This window comes from Hemitrygon akajei, chromosome 15 (genome assembly GCF_048418815.1).
Source record: "Hemitrygon akajei chromosome 15, sHemAka1.3, whole genome shotgun sequence".
In the NCBI taxonomy this organism is placed as follows: Eukaryota; Metazoa; Chordata; class Chondrichthyes; order Myliobatiformes; family Dasyatidae; genus Hemitrygon; species Hemitrygon akajei.
Window position 1 is genome coordinate 48,697,950 of NC_133138.1, and position 15,329 is coordinate 48,713,278.

Sequence of the window (15,329 nt, forward strand, 5' to 3'; positions counted from 1 at the left end):
TCAAGTCTAAAGGACACTGACACGTGTGCTGCAGCAGGCTGGCATTTCTCAACAAAACCACCAGCTAGCTATCAATATGATCCAACCCATTTTATTAAGGAAAGCGGAGCAAATCAGTACCAGTTTCCAGTGAACATCACTCGACACTTTCTCCCAGTCCAAACAGGAATTTTGAATTCTTATTCTCAGCTATTTCCATTTGCCAACTTTCTATTCATGCTGATTCTGTCCTTTTATTCAACGGGCTCCAGTCCTGATTACGAGTAATATATATGAAGTTTATCAAAACCCAGGTACACCTTATTAATCACATTTTCTTCAACAGTTACCTTGTCAAAAGTCTCTATCAAGCTATTTAAGCATGATTGACCAGCAATCAATCTACGCTTGTCCAAGTGATTGATAATACTGCCTCGGATTATTGCTCCTGTAGTTTTAATACCAAGATTAAACTGACTGGCTTATTGTTGCTCTCCTTACCCATATACACTTTTATGAATAAATGAGTACTGAGTGCTGATCTAATAAATTCTAATTTAGGGTCTTTCATTCAGATGATGATCAAAACGTAAGTGCATTACTGGTGCTTTTCTTTATATTGAGGGATTCTTTAAAGTTATACTTTGTGTCACCTTGGTGACTTGCATTATTCCCCTACAATTTATATTTGCTAAAATAGTGGTCCAAGGCTAAAAGCAATCTTCACTAAATCTTAATACAATCAAATGCTGGCACTGCAGTAATTGTTGTCCTTTAGCACAATGGTTGTACTATTCACTTTCCAAGAAATATATTAATCCACTCAGGCAGTTTTATGCAAACAATATGCAGTCTTTCCATCTCCAGAAGAAATTACAGCAAAGTCAATAAATATTTCTACAGACCAGCACCTTTCCTATGAAGCCTGTATATTTTATTCATATTTCACACTTCTTTATAAATGATTATAATAAATGTGAGGATTCAAACAATGCACAGAGTGAAAAGATATTATTTCACTTTAATAACAATATAATTCAATATATTTACATAAAGGGAGAAACTTGACATTGGTCTCATGTCAGGAGTTAACAAATCCAAGTGATTCCACATAAGGCCAACTGTGCACATCCTGAGAGAAATTTTACTCTCTTGATGTGCCCAGCACGTACACGGAATGTCCTTGGTGCATAATAAATATTATATTTCCCAGTGCAGCATCTGATGCTTCAGCATGCTTGCAGCATCTAATTGAACATGACTTTTAAAATTGGGTGGAAATTAAAATGAATGCGTCTAATGAAGCAAAAGGTGAAATAACTGTAAATCTGTTAGCTATGGTATGATCAAGAATGCAGATTCAGGCTTTTGATGATGCATTGTGAAAATAGACCACACACGCAATAGTACAAAATCACCTGACCTGGAAAGCTGTCTGACGTCCCAAACCTTTGCAACACGGCTAAAGTCACATGATTCAAAGGGTCTACCAACAATAGCCTTAGCAATTAAGTCAAATGACGGAGAAGTAGCATCCAGGATTGGAGTGCCGTACAGTAATCTAAAAGAGGAGTGTTTATGTATAAATGGAACAAAGCTTGCTGTGATGCTTAAGACAGCAACTTGCTGTAATTCAACATAGTTGTCAGTGGGTGCAGCATCATAACTAATCGTGATCTTTAGATTCAAGATTAGAGGTATGGCAAATGAGAAGGTAAAGCTTTTCATAAATGTTTTAACAGCTTATAAATTTAAAGGTTATAATTTCCGTTGAGTAAAAATCTTGCTCAGTAATGTCACACAACAAAGTCATTCAAATAGTTGAGACAGATGATCTTCACAACCATCCACTTTTGCAGACACGTAAATGTCATGGAATGGAAGGTAGACAGTATCTCCCAGCTCAGAAGAGACATGCAGATCTCAGCTTGTTTTAAAAGAAAGCACAAGGAAATGGAAGACTGACTATTTTCAACCAGAAGCAACACACATTTTGTGCGCTTTGAAATAATTTGAGAAATGAAAAGGCAAATGCAATCCAGACATTCACAAAAAAAACTCTAAACTTCTGCACAGTTTTAATTCTGCTTTGAAAATAAATAGCTGTGAAGTTGTTTGGAACATTCAGAAATAGAGAAAACTAATATCCTTTAAAACAAGCCCTATACCAAAAAAGATTATACACATACTGTTGACTTGACACTTTAGACAATTCAGCACTGAAGGTTAAATCAGAGACCTAAAGTAATGATGCTATTCTGCTAACTGACAATGCCAGAAAATATTTCCTCTGAACCTTACAAAATGATACAATGATGAAGAGAAAGTACTAAAAATTTTGAAAGAAAAATCAAATATTATTCAATACAAAGGGAAAGGGATGAAGAGACTCGGTCTGAAATGTTGACTGTACTCTTTTCCATAAATACTGCCTGACCTGCTGAGCTCCTCCAGCATTTTGTGTGTGTTATTTCAGATAGCAGGAGCCATTAAGATAGTTCCCCTTTTCTACAGCAGGCATAGAATTGTCTGGAAGTTAATGGTTCTTTTAATCCAGTTATTTTGGGTCTTAAAATGACGCCTTCCTCAGATCAAACATTTTCAATAAGATTTTCATTAACTTTGAGGGCAAGCTTTCAACTTTCTGATGATGCAACCTTCATCAGTTGAAATTAGTAGAATCTTTAATATAGTTAGAGGTATAACCATAATGTGGACTGATATACCAAGAAGGCAAATATGGAGGGATCTTTGTGTAAGGAAAAGTGCAAAAGATGAAATGATCACTGGTCCTCTCTTAGGTTACACCCTCCCTGTTCCCATTTCTGTGCCATATTCAGACAACTCTAATTAAACTGCACACACTTGACCTCAATTTAAAATCAAACTTTTAGCAACATCCCTGTTCGTAGTTGGGATTCTGAATTCAAACTTAATGAATGTATGTGTGATGGACAAAGACAGCAAGTCTATCTCTACAAACAAGAGAATCCTGATGAAGGGTCTCAGCCTGAAACATCAACTGTTTACTCTTTTCCACAGGTGCTGTCAGGCCTGCTGAGTTCCTCCAGCATTTTGTGCATGTTGCAAGTCTATTGCTAGAGTTTGCTCCATATTTGTCTTCTCAGTGTTATCATTCCACTTTTTGGTGATACCATCAAACGTTTTATAAGTTCCATTATTTGCAACCTGAATGTGATAAAGATGACATTATCAAAAATCTGAAATCTTCTGCTCAATGTCAAGGAAAATCTTGTCAAAAAAAGTTTAATCTAAGTAATGTCTCATTTAAGTTAAAAAAAACTATTTACAGTTAAGACCTGAGAAGGTACTAATTTTTATCTGAAGATTTGTAGGAGACGTAAGGCCAAACGAGGTCAAAGTGAAACTGCAGTATGATTAAAATGAAAGACCAACATGATGACACAGTCACCTTCAGAGGCTGTTTCCACTTCAGAACGGTTCTCGCATTTAGATCCCGGCCGGTTCTACATTTTCAGGGAAAATTCCGGTCACACTTTTTATAAATATCCTCATTTGTTCAAGGATGAATTTCTACAGACAATCATTAATTTTAAGAAAGGCATAATTTTAATTCATGGAACAATGCAACTGCCAAGGATGTCTAGAATATTTTATTTTAATTGATCAATTGTAACCAGTTAAAAATTTATTGTTTCCCTCTAAATTCAAATCAGTTCTATCTATTCCAGTAAGGAAATTGCACTTGATGATAAGCACCTTAAATTTGGAATATTGCCCATCATTTCTAATTTCTTGCTGGCACTTGTGTTTTAGAATAAAGGAAATTTCTGACTAGCGATGGATGACTTTACAAAATCTAATAACTTGCATTGGATCCCAAGAGCAAACAAGGTACCGTCATAAATGATACATTTTCATGCATCAGCTGCTACTCCACGAACCATAGAATCAAATCATAACCTTAAAGTGTAAGAAATTAGCATGAATGTCTCCACCTAGTGGTTACTGATTGTGAAGTTATTCGTTTTATTGTGTTTTACTTCAAGTACCACTAATGAAACCACAATTGCCATATCTACTTGTAACATATCTACAATACCACTTTGAATGAAAACCTGTTATCTGCTCCATAAACCTAATCCAGTTTACAATAAAAATAAACATGGGGACTCCCTTGGTAAATTAGTATTAAACTATATCACACCCAAAATATAAACAAAAAATCTTGGAAATACTCAGTAAGCCAGGCAGCACCCATGAAGAGAGAAACCAAATTTCTTAATAGTTTTTATACAGTATTAACCTTCAGGCACCTACACCACAGTACACTAACCGTCATCATCTCCAGTGCCACTGACGTTTAACCCACCACTCCACTCCTCCGATGAAAAACCTCAGTCACTCGCCCTCTTAATCTAACTGGCCATAGGCCAATCCAATCTGAGATCTAATCCCCCATCAGAAAAGAACACACATGAATGCAATCTTTTATTCCATCAACCTGACCAAGTACTGGTCCCAAACCACATTTCCCTTCTCTTTAACCAATGCCACTCCAGCCTTCCCTGTGCCCGCTCAGTGCCAGCGGAAACCTTCCCACCATTCCTCACCATCCCGGCCACAATGGGATTGATTGGGCCTACAGCTGCTCTTCCTTATCACAGCTTACTTCCAATTCTACCTAAAAATTCATCACCGATCTTGTGCAGCACCTGATCACCTGTTCGTGAAGTGAAAGGCTTCGTCGCAATTGAAGGCTGGAAGATGAGCGATTAACCGTGGCTGGAACTTAGGCTGGATGCTTCAGATTTATACTTCAGTGAATTTACCAGGTGAATTGCCTGGCTGATATTTCTACTACAAACTGGATTATGCTATTGGAACAGTTGAAAGAGTTCCATTAAATGGCATTTGTGCATTGACTCTGTGTATTGAAGGGTATGATAGGGTTGGCAGCGGCTAGCTCTAATGAGTCTGTGAAACTGTCATTTAGAGGCAGAAGCACAGATGTACGGGTCATGAAGATTGTTTTGAGATTCACTGCAAAACTGGTGGCGACAAGTCAGTAAACCACTGATCTCATCATCCAGTTTGCTCAGATGGAATTGGAAAACCAGCTGCTAATCTTTGTGGAAACATCTCGGTGTGGAGATGAATAGAGTTCCCTCTGCTTCACATTAACATTGCAGTCACCATTCTCGCATCACCAGCCTCTGGCCATGCACCCACTCCAGACTCTCCCCATCATCTTCCACCATCTACTGACCCTCAATTTTTTTACGAAAAAGTGAATAGCAGAAGAGAAAAGTAAGCATGAACTGGTAATCAGTATTCCCTGCAGCTTAAAAAATATTTTCAGACGTTCAATGAATGTGGTTATCACATTTATACTTGAATCTGACAATGTAAGGAATTAATCCAAAATTGTCAGGTCAACCAAGCATTTTTAATTTCACCTCAATTCATCTCCAGGGATTAGCCACAGAGCAAATTCAACCAATTCTGTTTTCAAGTTAAATATTGAATCTCCTTCTCACTGTGGTCATGACTTACATACAATTGCACTACTAAACTTGAAAACAACTCAAAAAATCTAACATAATTGGCTTGAATTACTAAAATCTGTTTCACATCTATTTCTCAAGCAAAGCTATTAGCTTCTATGCACTCAAAGAGGTCAACTACGGAATCTTATGATGGGATTTAAAATATGGAATCAATATAACTATATTGCTCTGTAAATGTTGTTATATAAAGTCTGACAATTGCATCAGAGAGACGATAACTTTATCATTTTTTCTGTGGCTCACCACAGTTGTAGCTTCAGAAGGATTTATGTATAGCTAACTGAACATATAAAATATTTCTGAATTCTCAAATGCACATAAAACATTTTTTATAGCGTCTATATATAACATGTATATATGCATAAAAGCATCTATAAAAATTATTCATCCCCCCTGGAAGTTTTCATGTTTCATTGTTTTACAACATTGAATCACAATGGATTTAATTTGGCTTTTTTGGCACTGATCAATAGAAAAAGACTCATGTCAAAGTGAAAACAATTTGCTACAAAGCGATCTAAATTAATTACAAATATAAAACACAAAATAATTGATTGCACAAATATTCACTCCCTTCAAGCCAGTATTTAGTAGATGCAATTTTGGCAGCAATTACAGCCTTGAGTCTGTGTGGATAGGTCTCTATCAGCTTTGCACATTTGGACACAGCAATTTCCCCATTCTTCTTTACAAGTCTGCTCAAGCTCTGTCGGATTGCATGGGGGTCATGAGTGAACAGCCCATTTCAAGTCCAGCCACAAATTCTCAATTGGATTGAAGTCTGGACTCTGATTTGACCACTCCAAGACATTAACTTCTTTGTTTTTAAGCCATTCCTGTGTAGCTTTGGCGTTATGCTTGGGCCATTGTCTTGCTGGAAAACAAACCTTCTCCCAAGTCGCAGTTCTCTTGCGGTCTGTATCAGGGTTTCCTCCAGGATTTCCCTGTATTTTGCTGCATTCATTTTACCCTCTACCTTCACAAGCTTTCCAGGGCCTGCTGCAGTGAAGCATCCCCACAGCATGATGCAGCCACCACCATGCTTTACAGTAGGGATGGTGTGTTTTTTATGTGTGGTGTTCGGCTTACGCCAAACATAGCATTTAGTCTGATGGCCAAAAATCTCAATTTTGTATTCATGAGACCATAGAACCTTCTTCCAGCTGACTTCAGAGTCTCCCACATACCTTCTAGCAAACTCTGGCCGAGACTTCATGTGAGTTTTTTTCAACAGTGGCTTTCTCTTTGCCACTCTCCCATTAAGCTGCAACTGGCGAAGCACCCGGGCAACAGTTGTTGTATGTACAGTCTTTCCCATCTCAGCCACTAAAGCTTGTAACTCCTCCAGAGTTGTCATAGGTCTCTTGTTGGCTTCCCTTACAAGTTCCCTTCTTGCGTGGTTACTCAGTTTTAGCGGACAGCCTGCTCTAGGCAGATTTACATCTGTGCCATATTTTTCCAGTTCTTGATGATTGACTTAACTGTACTCCAAGGGATATTCAGAGACTTGGAAATTTTCTTGTATCCATCTCCTGGACTTCTGCTTTTTAACACCCTCTTCGCGGAGTTGCTTGGAATGTTCTTTTGTCTTCGTGGTGTAGCTTTTTGCCAGGATACTGACTCACCAGCAGTTGGACCTTCCAGATACAAGTGTATTTCTAATACAATTGAAACATTTTGACTGCACATAGGTCTCTAAAAAACAGATCTCCATTTAATAATTATGTGACTTCTAAAACCAACTGGCTGTACCAGTGAAGTTTTGGTGTGTCATAGTAAAGGGGGGGGGGGGGGCGAATACTTATGCAATCAATTATTTTGTGTTTTATATTTGTAATTCATTTAGATCACTTTGTAGAGATCTGTTTTCACTTTGACCTGAAAGAGTCTTTTTCAGTGTCAAAAAAGCCAAATTCAATCCATTGTGATTCAATGTTGTAAAACAATAAAACATGAAAACTTCGGGGGGGGGGGTGAATTCTTTTTGTAGGCGCTGTACACTTAAGGAAGTTATTGTACATACAGGTGTGCAATAATAAAGGATTAGCTACTTTTTGATTGAGCGTTTTGATACACACAGGCTTTCAACTTCATTAACTCAAGTCAGAAGGTTAAGGTGTAAAGTGTGAAATCTTACTTATCTGTGTAAATTGGTGCCCTTTTTTTGTAAATGAAAAAAAAAAGAAAGTTTGTTTGTGATGGGTTAAATTCAGAAAAGAGCAAGTTCCATATTTCAGATACCTGTCCACTTACTTTCAAATGCAGATATATATCCACTACTATATGTAGAACATAGAATAGTACAGCACAGTATGGGGCCATTGGCCTATGGTGTTGTGCCAACCTGTATACCCATTCCTACTCCAACCTGAAAGCGATCAATCAAACTCTTCTCTCCTACAATGCTTATCATCTTCTATTTTATTACCTCCATGTGCTTATCTAAGAGTTTTTTAAATGTCCCTATTGCATCAACTACCACCTCCTCTGACAGTGCATTCTCTGTGTAAAAATCTCTCCTGTACTTTTCTCTAAACACCTTCAATGGATGTCTTTAAATGGGTGTTGGCCATCGCTCCTGACGAAAAGGCTCTAGCTATCCACTCTACCTATGCCTTTCATAATCTTATATACTTCTATCAAGACAACCCCCATTATCTTCCTTCACTTCATAGAGAAAAGCACTAGATTACTCAACCTTCCCTCATAAGACATGTTCTCTATTCCAGGCAGCATCTTGGTAAATTTCCTGAGCACTCTGTCTAAAGCTTTCACATCCTTCCTGTAATGAGGTGACCAAAACTGAACACAACACTCCAAGTGTGGTCTAACCAGAAATCTGTAGTGCTGCAACATTACCTCATGATGTTTTAACTCAATTCCCCGACTAATGAAGGCCTTCTTAACCACACAATCAACTTGTGAGGCAACTTTGAGGGATCTATGGACTTGGATCCCAAGATCCTTCTGTTCAGTTCAGTTCAGTTTCAGTTTATTGTCTTTTAGAAACCACAAATGCAATGCAGTTAAAAAATGAGACAATGTTCCTCCAGAATTATATCACAAAAGCACATGACAAAACAGACTACACCAGAAAAAGAATATAACGTTTGGCAATCCCCAGTCCAGAGTCCGGAGAGGCTGCTGCGTATTAATATCGCGCTACCGTCTTAGCGCGTTCCCTGGAAAGGAGCTCCAAACCCACCAGACAAAACAAGACAACCCAGACACACCAAGTCAGGAGACCAACTCTAGCACCCAACAAACCAAAAACTAAAGCTACAAGACCTGCACAAAACCACACAGTTACAACATATAGTTACAACAGTGCAAATAATACCATAATTGATTTTTAAAAAAGACCATGGGCACAGCAAAAATGTTCCTTCACACTGTTAAGAATACTACCATTAACCTTGTACTCTGCCTCCAGTTTGACCTTCCAGCTTCCCACTTCTCTGGGCTGAACTCCATCTGCCACTTCTCTACCCAGTTCTGCATCCTGCTTATATCCTATGACAATCATCTACACTATCCTCAACACCACTGATCTTTGTGGCATCTGCAAAAGCAATTTAGTAATATCATGACTATTATCTCTAAAACTGATCAGGTCTGGTGAGATTATATATGTAATATTCAACAAGTTTATAATCTAGAGATTGGTATCAAAAATAGTGCTGGAAGTTTTTAACCAATAAATAATTATTATTTTCTAATATTCAAAGGAAAATATATCATATGGCTTGGACATTTCTTTCCACTGTTTTATACAAAGCCCTATATCCCTTGGTTGAGTTCCCTGGATGCTGAAATATAGCTGAATTTGCTGAATAGACTTTCTCACTAATAGCATCCAGCTGCAATGAGAACAATATGTCCAACAACTTAAAATGATTCTAAGAAAGAAAGAATCTGTGGAGCAGCTGCCAGAAAAATGGCCCTCAAATCTAAACTAAATAAACTTCTTCTTCAGCTGTCCTCGATTTCGATGTTGACTGTGCTGAGAGTTTAGTCTCTGCAGGCATGTTTATGGGCCACAAGACCAGCACTGGATCAGCACTGTCTCCCACATTGGTTGCAGTTGTGGTTTGACTGGTCTAGCACTGAATGTCTGCGTTCATGACCTGCTTCATATTTTTTCTGCCTTTTCTCCTCGATAGCTGGGATTGACTTCTTGACAATGCAGCGCCAACTTCTTCTGTGCAAAGCATCTTTCTCCCAGGTGTTGACATCCATGTCAGTGTTCTTCATATGGTGCTTGAGCACATCTTTGTAGCGCAGCTTCTGACCACCATGCTTCCTCTTTCCTTCATGTAGCTCACCACAGAAAACAGCTTTGGGTAAACGATCATCGCTCCTTCTTGTGACGTGACCAGTCCAACGCAGCTGAGAAGCTGTGATGAGCGATTCTGCACTGACTGTCCCAGCACGTTTGAGCACCTTCACATCTGGTGCCCTCTCTTGCCACTTGATGTGTAATATTTGCGTAAATGCCTGAGTTGTGACTTGGTCAATTTCTTGATGTGCTTCCGATACAATGTCATTGTTTCAGTTCAATAAAGCAGAGATGGTAAAACAGCTGTGTTATACACTTTGACCTTGGTTGCCATTTTAATGTCGTGGTGAGTCCAAAGTCGCTTCTGCAAAGCACCAAAGACTTTTGTAGCTGACTGAATTCTCCTCTCAACTTCCAGATCTGATGAGTTGGTGTTGGTCACAGCGCTTCCTAAGTATGTGAAAGAGTCGGAACATTTCGGCGCTACCCCATTGACCGATATGACTGGTGGTTGGGTCTCACTAGGACCACACAGAGGAGGAGGCTGGTGCAGAAGTTCAGTTTTGGAGATATTGATTCTTAGGCCAAAAAGAGTGGCAACATACAAGAAGTGGTCTACAATTTCTTGAATCACATTAAAATCAGTAGCAACCAGAGCTGAGTCGTCTGCATACAGAAGCTCTCTGACACATACCTCTCTTGATTTGGTTGAGGCTTTGAGTCTTGACAGGCTGAACAATTTTCCATCTGAGCAAGTGTGATGTACACACCTTTGTCCAAATTATGGTCCATTATTTTCAAAACTGCAGCAAGATATTGTGTGAACAAAGTTGGATCAAGAACGCATCCCTGTTTTACCCCATGGTTGATGGTGAAGGCTTCGCTGACGTCTCCTCCGATAGATACTTTGCCAGTCAAGTTCTCATGAAACAACTTGATCATCGTAACCAGCCGATCTGGACAGCCAGAAGTTTTGAGCACTTCCCAGAGTGTTTCTCTGTCCACCATATCAAATGCTTGTGAGAAATCAACAAAGACAATGTACAATGGTTGCTGCTGTTCTACCACCTTCTCCTGGAGTTGCCTAACTAAATAAACTATAGTTCAACAGTAAAAGGCTTCTTGGGATAGTCAGTGGATAAACAGGTATGTGTCAATATTGACCTTCTAAAAAATATACTCTATGTAATTATTTAATTCATAGTGAAAAGAATGAACTGGGTCTTTTTTGTTATCTATTAGTCAGTCTTAAGTCTGCTTAAGGTTTTTAAAATTTAAATAATCTTAAATGGCCATAATGAAAGCAAAATAATTGGCTCCAAGAAATGATGCACACACCTGCATAAACCTTTTAGTTGCATGCAAAGCTTTGATTGATCTGGATTTGTGGCAGATAGTTATGTATAGTTATTGATATATTCCTGGGATACCAGGCAATGATACCAACTCACTTATTCACACTTGGGAAAATATTATAATTGTCAAGCAAATGCATTTTGTCAGTGACTTACAATTGTGTGCAGCTGAAAGAGTAATCCCAAATATGTCTAACACCCCTGGGAAGATCTGGAGACAAAATAGCATTGATCACTTTTGGAATCATTTGCATAGCACTGTCACTTGATCTGGCATGGTGAGGGTGCTGCTAAAGGATATGTTCCAGGAGGCTGACGTGCCTCTGGAGTTGCTGCTGTTTGAGAATGTTGGAGAAATGTGCTCTTACTTGTTATGTGGCAACGCTGAGGTCTATGACCTCAGCTCTTCCCGTATCTCCTCTGCTGCGTCTTGTCCGCTGACCGCAGAGAGTTCCTACGTATCTGACTTACTTCTCAGCTTCTCCTGCATGGTTCAAGCCCTGGTAACGCCCGTCTTGGCCTGAATCTTAAAATATTCCGTGTATGGGAACCTCTCACTAAATATTTATGACAACCACAAATAGGAAAGCTTAACTTTGATGAGTGCCATGAAATGCATTTTAAAATTCAGCAGAAATTCCCTACAGATTTCCCTTCTTTATTTCTCCAGTTAAATCCAACAAAATTCTCAAAGTGTATACTGACTTCTCTGCCTATATTGTTTATTCTTAGCTGGAGCTTTTCTTGGCGCAATATCGCACCAAATAATTTTCATTTATACTGGCTAAAGATGTATCTGTGGATATCTGTGATGCTTCAGCAGGAAGCTCAAATAGATTTTCTTCTTAAAAATTCATTTATCGCTGCTGAATACTAAGCAGATGACCATATGAGGAAAAGAGCATCCAGTAATATTCTAACTTTAACTGGTAAACATCTTATTGCAGAATGCTTCTTCTTACAGAAATAAGAAGTTACAAACAGGTTTCCCAATTCACAGTACAGCTCATTGCTCTGATGGGAAATAGCAGAGCGAAGACCAGCTGTCTAGCACATGACATCTGTTTTGAACAAATGTTAAGCCACCATATATTTAAAAACAGTCTGTTAAAGCAAACTCCTTTGCTCATTGCCATAATTACTGTCTCGCTGGATAAAGCATTTATGTTACAACTTCTGTGTCACCAGTTTGCAAAATTATAACCTCAACCTGGCACTTAATCCAAAAGCAAGATACATAGATTTTTGGATCAAACTTGACCTCTATCAGGCTGCTGGCGATATGAAGGACAAATGTAAGATTTATGACTTTTTTGTGATATCCATTCCTGGACTTTATTTGGATGCTATAATTTACTTCATCATTGAAAATGCCAATCGAGGTATTTTGATGAGCAAGTCCACCTGGTCGTAGAACCAGGAAAGCTGCACATGTGAATTCAGTGTTGCGTTGTTCAACAAGAAAAACACCACGAGACACAAAAGCAATACTTTCCCCACTGGTACTTAAAACACTCACCTTCTCTACAAATGAATATATTATTCAATGAAGTGGATAATAGTGCGGTGCTAGAGGAACTGAGGGTTCACACTCACCAGAAAATACACATTCAAAAACAAGTTTATAAATTAAATTCAAGATGAAACTGATTGCCTACTTACCCCAGCACATTTCCTTGGAGGGTCTATCTTCCATATGTCTTTTTTATTCAAAGACTTCAATGTTTTTTTTAATTTACATGGTCATGATATCACTGGCATGGCCTACATGTATTGCCCATCTCTTATTGTTCTTCAGAAGGTGATGGTGAGCTGACCGCTTGAACCGCTGCAGTCCCATTGGGTAAAGACTTCCGAGATTTAGACCCAGTGACAATGAGGAACAATAAATTTCCAAGCCTCCATCCTGATGGCATGAATATTGTTTCTCCTTCCAGTAAAAAAAATCCCTCTCCCTCCCCTCTTCTTCTATTCTGAATTCTGACCTCTTAACTCTTCTCACCTGCCTATCACCTCCCCCGGGTCCCCTCCTCCTTCCCTTTCTCCTATGGTCCACTCTCCTCTCCTGTCAGGTTCCTTCCTCTCCAGCCCTTTACCTTTCCTATCCACCTGGCTTCACCTATCACCTTCTAGTTTGTCCTCCTTCCCCTCCCTCACCTTTTTATTCTGGCATCTTCCCCTTTCCTTACCACTCCTGAAGAAGGGTCTCGGCCCAAAACATCGACTGTTTTCTCATCTCCATAGAAGCTGTCTGACCTGCAGAGTTGCTCCAGCATTTGTGTGTGTGTGTGTGTTGCAATATATTTCCAAATTAGGATCATCTGTAATTCCAAAGGGAACATGCAGGTGGTGATGTGAGAATGACTAGTCATTTTGATTTGTCCTGCTTTTTGTGATCTTGTCATATCCAGGTAATTTTTTTCCATTTTATCAGGTGGATACCAGTATTGTAGCTGTACTGGAACAGCTTGGCTATAGGCACAGCTGAAGGTCTGTGCTCTAGAACTAGTATTACAGCAGAGAAGTCCATGCTCAATCCACAATGAAGTCCCCATATCCTAAGAAGATAATCAAATTGGCAAAATAGTAGTTTATGTGATGGTTTTGATATCAGAGGAAGCTGAGGTGGATTTTCTCTTCAATCTGGCTGAACGTGCTTGCAAATGCTTCAAATTTTATCTTCACTCCAAGTGTCCTGGACCCCACCACCATTCAGGCAGGAATGGGAAGAGAGGAAATTCGAGGAGCAGATACCCTCATTACCAGTCTTTACAAAGTCAGGTTCCTGACCACAGATCAGTGGCTCACTTTTCTTAAATAGCTTGCAGCCACTCTGGCTTATTCTCTGTTCTTTCATGCAAGGAAGTGGATGTTGTGTCGGTGTGCATCGTGCAAAACGTTTGGGTAATGTGACTATCATAGTTGAATAGTTGGTAGTGGTGTTAGTTGTGTGGGAGTGAAATACACTGTTAGAATTGGTTTATTGAACACTGAATGACAGATTGTTGGCAGACTGGTGATGTAAGCATATGTGATTTGAGTAATGGATGTGGCTACAGGAGCATTTCAGTATCAGTGCCAATTGAAGATTGAATTCTCCCTCACCTGATAATGCTTGCAAGATTGCTGTAGTTTATTTTGCATTGCATCTACTTTCTCAGAACTGCACTTAGGCTTCAATTTTTAACCCAGATTCTTGCCACTGTCTCGTAAGTGTATCTCTCATGTCCCACATTCATGCAGAACGAATGGAAGAGTATCTCTCCTCTCCTAGTCTTACTCCAAGATCACAAGTAAACTCTCAAAATAACCTTGATGGACACTGTCTTGCACATACGTCATTCAACAAAGTATCTCAACTCTGGTTCAATTTACCAATGCATCAGACACTTTCTTGCAGCTTAATGCATTTACCTTTAAAAAGCAGAGGCTACTTTTAGATGACAAGAGCCATTTATAAAATCAGACAATACAATACAAATACTTTATTGTCACCAAACAATTGATACTAGAGCGTACAATCATCACTGTGATATTTGTTTCTGCGCTTCGCACTCCCTGAAGTACAAATCAAAGTAAATATAATAAAAATGTAAATTATAAATCATAATTAGAAAATAGAAAAGGGAAAGTACGGTAGTGCAAGTCAGATCCAGATATTTGGAAGGTACGGCCCAGATCCGGGTCATGATCTGTTCAGCAGTCTTATCACAGTTGGAAAGAAGCTGTTCCCAAATCTGGCCGTATGAATCTTCATGCTCCTGAGCCTTCTCCCGGAGGGCAGTTGGACACAAAGTGTGTTGGCTGGGTGACTTATCCTTGATTATCCTGGCAGCACTGCTCCGACAGCGTGTGGTGTAAAGTGAGTCCAAGGATGGAAGATTGGTTTGTGTGATGTGCTGGGCTAGGTTCAGGATCTTCTGCAGCTTCTTCTGGTCTTGGACAGGACAACTTCCATACCAGGTTGTGATGCACCCTTGAAGAATGCTTTCTACAGTGCACCTATAAAAATTAGTGAGGGTTTTAGGGGACAGGTCAAATTTCTTCAGCTGGAAAGAAATACACCCCTGTTAAAGCATACAGACAACAAACAACCTCTGTAGCATGGGCTGCTCAGTGAGCCATCTACAGAGAAGGATCACCAATCGCCCATGGTGAGTGGAA

At 39.2% G+C, this 15,329-nt stretch overlaps 1 long non-coding RNA gene across 1 annotated transcript in view; it reads right to left on the bottom strand.

Annotated features, from left to right (window-relative positions):
• LOC140739596 (uncharacterized) overlaps positions 1-13,436 on the bottom strand; it is a 59,647-nt gene extending 46,211 nt beyond the window's left edge. The window contains exon 1 of the long non-coding RNA XR_012101681.1: positions 13,355-13,436. This is a non-coding gene — a long non-coding RNA (uncharacterized lncRNA). The remainder of the gene's footprint in view (positions 1-13,354) is intronic.
• Between the last annotated feature and the right edge of the window lie 1,893 nt (positions 13,437-15,329).